This window comes from Chenopodium quinoa, unplaced genomic scaffold (genome assembly GCF_001683475.1).
Source record: "Chenopodium quinoa cultivar QQ74 unplaced genomic scaffold, ASM168347v1, whole genome shotgun sequence".
NCBI lineage: Eukaryota > Viridiplantae > Streptophyta > Magnoliopsida > Caryophyllales > Amaranthaceae > Chenopodium > Chenopodium quinoa.
This window is the reverse complement of record NW_018742607.1, coordinates 2,129,638-2,136,321: the sequence shown is the minus strand read 5'-3', so window position 1 is coordinate 2,136,321 and position 6,684 is coordinate 2,129,638. Positions and strand designations below refer to the sequence as shown.

At 36.5% G+C, this 6,684-nt stretch overlaps 1 long non-coding RNA gene across 1 annotated transcript; it reads right to left on the bottom strand.

Annotated features, from left to right (window-relative positions):
• Positions 1 to 2,751: 2,751 nt before the first annotated feature.
• LOC110721220 lies at positions 2,752 to 6,664 on the bottom strand. The gene is made up of 2 exons (XR_002511416.1): positions 5,468 to 6,664; positions 2,752 to 3,267 (listed from the first exon to the last, which is right to left on the bottom strand). It is a non-coding gene; the product is annotated as an uncharacterized LOC110721220 (long non-coding RNA).
• Between the last annotated feature and the right edge of the window lie 20 nt (positions 6,665 to 6,684).

Genomic DNA, 6,684 nt, shown 5'->3' with positions numbered 1-6,684 from the left:
CAATTTATTAAAAAAAAAAAAAAAAAAAAAAAAAAAAAAAAAAAAAAAAACTCCCGACCACCGTCCACCGCATCACCCTCCCCTTTCCCCACCTCCCCTTTCCCAACCTCCCCATTCCTAGTTTCGTGGGTAAGATCGGAGTTCGTGGGTGGTCAAGGTTTGTAGGCGGCGGTATTTCAAGGTGGTTTGGGTTTCATGGGAGATCAGGGTTCGTAGGTGGTTTGGGTTTTGTGGGTTAGCCAGGATTCCGAGGTTGGTGGGTTTCGTGGGTTGGTCGGGATTTCAGGGTTGGTGGTTTTCGTGGGTGAGATCGGCGGGGGTGGTTTGGGTTTCATGGGTGGTCGGGATTTGTGGGTGGTGGGAGTTTGTGGTGGTTGGGGTTCGTGGGTGGTCGGGATTTGTTGGTTTCATGGGTGAGATCGGCGGGGGTGGTTTGGGTTTCATGGGTGGTCGGGATTTGTCGGTGGTGGGAGTTCGTAGTGGCTGGAGTTCGTAGGTGGTCGGGGTTCATGGGTGGTCGGGATTCGTGGGTGGTGGGTTTCGTGGCCATCGTGGGTGGTGGGATTCGTGGGTGATGGGGATTTGTGGATTGTTGGGGTTTGTGGTGGTTGGTCGGGGTTCGTGGGTTGGTGGGTTTCGTGGTGGCTAGGGGTTAGGAGAGAGAAAGAAGGTGGTGGGGTTAGGTGGTGATGTGGTGGTTCTTATGGAAGGGTGGTGGTGGTTATGGTGGGAAGCTAAGGTTTAAGATGAGAGATTGAAAAAAATAAAAAATAAAAAAAAAGAAAAAGAAAAAAAAAATTTAACCTGTTGAACAAGTTGTGGATCATAAGGCCTGTTTTAAGAAGATGAGGATTAAAGGTGGGATTATTTTGGGAATTCGAAAAGGTGGGATTGTTTTGAGTAGAAGTAACAAAGGTGGGATTATTAGTTTACAATTTTCCTTAAAAAATTGTAAAAGAAAGATTGTAGGGTTAATAGTTTATTGAAAAGTAATGAATGTGAGAGGAAAGATATAATAAAAAAAAGTAGTAGTGGGTTTAGGTGGGGACCATGAGAGGAGAGAGAGATATAATATTTTAATGTAGTTTTTTGCCAAAAAAAGGAAATGTAACACTTAAAAAAAACGCGTCCAGAAATGAAAAGTGTAACACTTAAAAAAACACGGAAAATGGGGTGAACATTTTGGGACTAAAATTTGTCCATAATGGACTATCAAAAGAGGACGGAGGGAGTAGTTTATACGGAGTAATATGATGTTAAAAAAAGTTAATTATAAATTGTGCATCACACGAGTACTAATCTAGTATCTAGTGTATCTATGTAATATATAAAGAGAAGAGGTGTTTTTGGTTGGGAATTTTTGAGTGGACCATTTTACCCTCTGTAAAAAAAATTATTATAAATAAAAAAGTTATGTTATAAAATTAAAGAGAAAGAGGAGAAATTAGGGAGAGTAGATCAGTCTATATTATTCCATAGAGCGGAGATATATATATATATACATACAATATAACTAGGGTTTGCTTAGATAACAATAAACCCTAGTTCTAGAATATTCCGAAATGATAAAGGAGGATAATAGATATCCATACAATATTTCATAACACTCCCCCTTGGATGTCCATTATTGAAAACTGTGCCTCATTAAAACCATACTACGAAAAACCCTGTGGGATAAAAACATAGTGAAGGAAAAAGAGTATATCATTCTTCATAATACGCTCGAGATGCGGCCTAATTAAAAACCTTACCAGGAAAACCCAAATTGGGACAAAACCATGATCAAGGGAAAAAGAGTGTTGCGCGTATTTTCTCCCCCTGATGAATACATAACTTGAGATCTTCTAGTGCCGCAACGATGAATCCAATATGTTTGGATATCTTCTCATATGTAGTAAGTAAAGTATCATTCGTTGATCTTCGACTCTCCTAAGCTGAAGTTGCATCTTCAATTCTTCAAGTCTTCACGTGAACATGTGAAGTGTCTTCATTTCACCATACATGTGGGAAGTCGTTAATAATAAATACTAGGTTACGTCCCGTGCCATGCACGATAATTTTCAATAAATATTTTTAAAATTAACACTATATTATATTTTTTAACTTCCATATGTTATATTCATATCAATTGAATATTGAAAATCTACAAAAAAATGATAGGAAAAATTACACTAAGAATAATCAACACACTAGTGGAAAAAAGGCCATCCGTAACGGGCAGCGTCCGTTACGTATGCGGCTGTTACGGATGGCCATTGTTATTCGTAACGGGCACTGTCCGTTACAAATAACAACTTATTCGTAACAGGCACCTGAAATGCCCGTTACAAATAATGGGTTATTCGTAACGGGCATTTCAGGTGCCCGTTACGAATAAGTTGTTATTGTAATACAATAAGTCATTATTCGTAACGGGCACTTGAAACGCCCGTTACGAATAACCCATGATTCGTAACGGGCACTTACAATGCCCATTACGAATAAGTACTTATTCGTAACGGACACTTACAATGTCCGTTACGAATAAGTTCTTATTCGTAATGGACACTTACGATTCCCGTTACGAATAATGGGTTATTCGTTACGGACATTGTAAGTGCCCATTACGAATAAGAAGTTATTTGTAACGGACAATTACAATGCCCGTTACGAATAATCTCCAAATAAGACAAAAAATTAGGGGCATTTGTAACTAGCATTTCAGGTGCTAATTACAAATACCCCTATTCTTCTTTCCATTTACCACCTAAATTATTATAATAATTTATAACAAACCCAAATATTTCATGCCACAAACATTATCTAACATAACATATACACCAAATCCAATTTTGTATGCTAATTATAAACTCTCCTATTAAGAAGTCCAAAACACTATTGATTACAAAATTTAGTTAGGAAATACATTATAAGCAAAACAACAGTAGGCCAGTAGCAACAGCAGCAATCGAGAGCAACAGAAAACAGAAAACTTCACCACCCAAAGCAAGCAGAGCTTTTGTATTCCAAGCAGCACACTCAGACTCCTGGTCCTTGCTATATGTATCCTTGGTGATAGTGTCTGAATAATGTCCAGAAAACAAGTTATGTAAATTAGGCTCATTGAAAAGCTGCCCCTTCTTTTTGTTTAGCAGATGAGTACTTGTCATACTCATCTACATCAACGTTCCTGTCACTAGTAAAGCATGTTAAATCCCTGCTTGGTGTCTTTACTGCCCTTGAAACTGAAGGACTGGTGAGGTCGCTTGCGCAAAAGGAAGACAGACACTAGTAAGAAACAAAAGATTATTCAACATACAAAATTCAACAAATGGAAAAAGTAAATACATATATAAAGAGTTTGAGAATTCTCACTTAATGGAAAAAAATAATTATCACATAGCTTTTCCAATCGGAATGGAATATCCTTCTGTGGGGTACTATTCAAAACAACACTTTTATTATCATGTTTCAAGTTAAATTCATGCTCATCAACAACGGCAATAGTATCAAGTTCAAGATAATAGCAAGAGGAGCATGGAGCATACCAAAAATAACAAGCCTTACTGTGAAAAAGGCTTACCAATCATGGTATATTTTTAAATATAATGATTATAATAAGATAAAGTCATCTTTGAAATGTAATGATCATAGAGTCTTGTTTCAATAACACAAGATAGGATGCACTAAACTATATTTCTGAATATTACCAAATTTAGGATGGTGAAGAGAGAGCAACTGCCCTACATCTGATAGGATGTACCATTGTATGTAGGTGGATGTAAAAAATGTTACGACATGAAAACAATAGAACAACTATTTTATCAAAGGTATCATATTTCCAGCAACAACACTTTGAGGGGGAATGCATTGCAGATAAACTTTTAACGTTAAACTCATTCTCAGCATGAACATAGACCATCAGCTACTAAGTAACAAAAAAAGATTTCTCAAAAGATCGATGTGAGAAATGAACTATAAAATTAGACAATAATATTGTACCACTTATATATATTTAGAGACACAAAATAAGCTTGATTTTTGCATGACTTGAAGTAGCAAATCTATAGCGTAGTAGATCAGTAAATGCCAAACATAAGTCTAATTATATTAGACATAAGACGGATTGATTATTTATTCCTAGTAATGTATTAAAAAACCATACTTTACTCAACTTTCATGCAAACTATGCTACTGGTAGTAATCTAAAAGGATGATGCACTCAGACATTACCAATATATTCCCGTATATGACAAAGGTAAGTCTTTTAGGAGCTAGTCAACATGATATGGTTTTTGTCCTATGAGAAAATACTTCTTATAAGCTATGTTGAATCCCATTTATACCTCTGTTTGAAACTAGTTATCCTGTATTAGCTTATATTATTGTAGACGTGTTATTTTGAGAGGCCTAGTAGTATAAGTAGTATTAAACCACTAAAATATCATAATTCGAACATAAAATTGCCAATAGAAATAAAATCAGAAATGAGCAAACCATGACAATATAGTGATTAGTTCTCAACCTTTATCTGTGAAATTCCAAAATTGACATATATTCTCAACCTTTATCTGTGAAATTCAGAATCATAATTCCTTGAAAGTGATTAGTTCCTGTACAAACCCATGCTCTACCACTTAATGTTCTTCTTTGACAATTTCTGGACCTGACATCAGAGAGTTGCACAAGCAAGAAAGGAAAAGAAGCCAATATATTATACACCAACCGTAAATAGTTTTCTCTCTCTCTTACTTATGATGGTTATGAAGGTATATAAAACATTGCCCGATAGGGCATTAGGGCCTTACTAATATAATTCTAGAAAGATGACGATTCTGCGGCTCATCAAACCAGCCAAGATATCCCACTGATAATGATGCCCAATATAGCTGAAGAATGAAGTGATGGAGTTTATAAAGAACAAAAAGAACTTATGAAAGCGACTCTCAACCACTAAATCTAGTGTGAAACCAACACTATTAAAATATTTAATAGAAAAGAAATAAGGAAGCGAATATAATAATGTAGAGAAGCCAAAGTATGAAGACAGTGTGGACCATTAAAGGCAAGACACGACTTGCTCAGGTTCCCCAGAACTCCAGTACTACAAACTGAAAATTATCAGCAGTGACTTCACTATGCTGCTGAACAAATACCAAGTATTGCCTAAAGTTCAGAGGAGCTTAATCATACATTTCAAACCCTAAAACACTAACATTGGGTAATATCACCAGGAAAAGGAAAATACAAATTTTAAAACAACACACACATCATCCACCATATATGATAATTTCTGGAAAATATGGTTCCTTTTGGCAATACAGCTTAGTGTAATTGCTCTTGAAACTCTGATTAGTTCATTTATCATCTCATTTAACAACTACTTTCCTTTCTTTTTGTCCCCCTCCCCCCAATTTATGCAACTTTTATTCTTTTCCAACTACACTACCCAACAAACAGTTGTAGAGCATTGTTAAAATCAAACCACCTGAAACCCCGACGTGCATCTCTCCTATATGGAACATCACGAAAAGAAGGGTGTTGAGATCGCATTCTACGATCTCGAGGACTCCTGATTCTGCAAAAACCAACTACAGCACACATAGAGTTCAACAATCCACACCACACCTGGTTAGTTATAACAAAAACCTCAACAACAACAACAACAACACACCCCAAAAAATTCAAGCGCTACAAGAAATACTACAGAATTTAGGAGAAATCCCCCACAAACCAAAGAGTTATAACAAGACCCCTTTGCTTAACAGCCCACCAAAAAAGCCACATCAATTATCACTGGCTTTCCCCTTTTATTCCTGAAATAATTATTTTACCATTCAATATTATTATAATAACAGTATTATTTATAACACCCTTTCATAATTACAATCCCGTGTTACCCCTCGCATTTCCATCTAGTAAAATGCAAAGTTATACTACAGACATCTACTATAGAGTATATCAATCTACCTTTTTCAATCTTGCTATATAGTTGAGCTTTAACCATGATTTTATTTATGAAAAATCAAATGGACTTTTCAGCCAGAAATAAATTAGAATCTTAATTCGAATCCATCTAAAACATTATGAATTTAAGATTTATTTCCACCGAATGGAAAAAATCAAATTAAACATGTAAAATCAATCAATTAAATCGGAATTTTTTTTTTTTAAAAAAAAAAAGCCTATAATTTAGTAATTCCAATTAAGCAAATTTAAACAAGGGTTACGAAATTGGGGGAGGAGAGAGAAAGATAGCATCAAATTGAGCTTACAAGAAGCTATTGATGGGAGATTCTTGAGCAGGAAGGGAGAGCTTGAGCTGCTTCAATGGAGAGAGCGCAGCTGCGTGAGAGAGGGAGTAGAGAGCGCTGCTTCAATGGAGAGAGCGCAGCTGAGTCGCGACGAGAGAGCGCACCGGAGTTTGGAGAGGACCGAGCTGAGGAACGACCGGAGTTGAGGGAGCTGAGGACCACCAGAGTTTGGAAAGGACGAGCTCAGGATAAGCCGGAGTTCGGGGAGCTGAGGTTCGAACTGAGCTTCAATATTATTGGAGAGAGAAAGGGGAAATATTTTGATGAGAGAGATTGATGAGAAAGGGGAAATTAAAAAGTTAGGGTTTACTTTGAAAAATTATTCGTAACGGACATTCCTGGTTAGTTACGACTAGTGGGTTATTTGTATCGGGCAACACTTGTTGGTTAC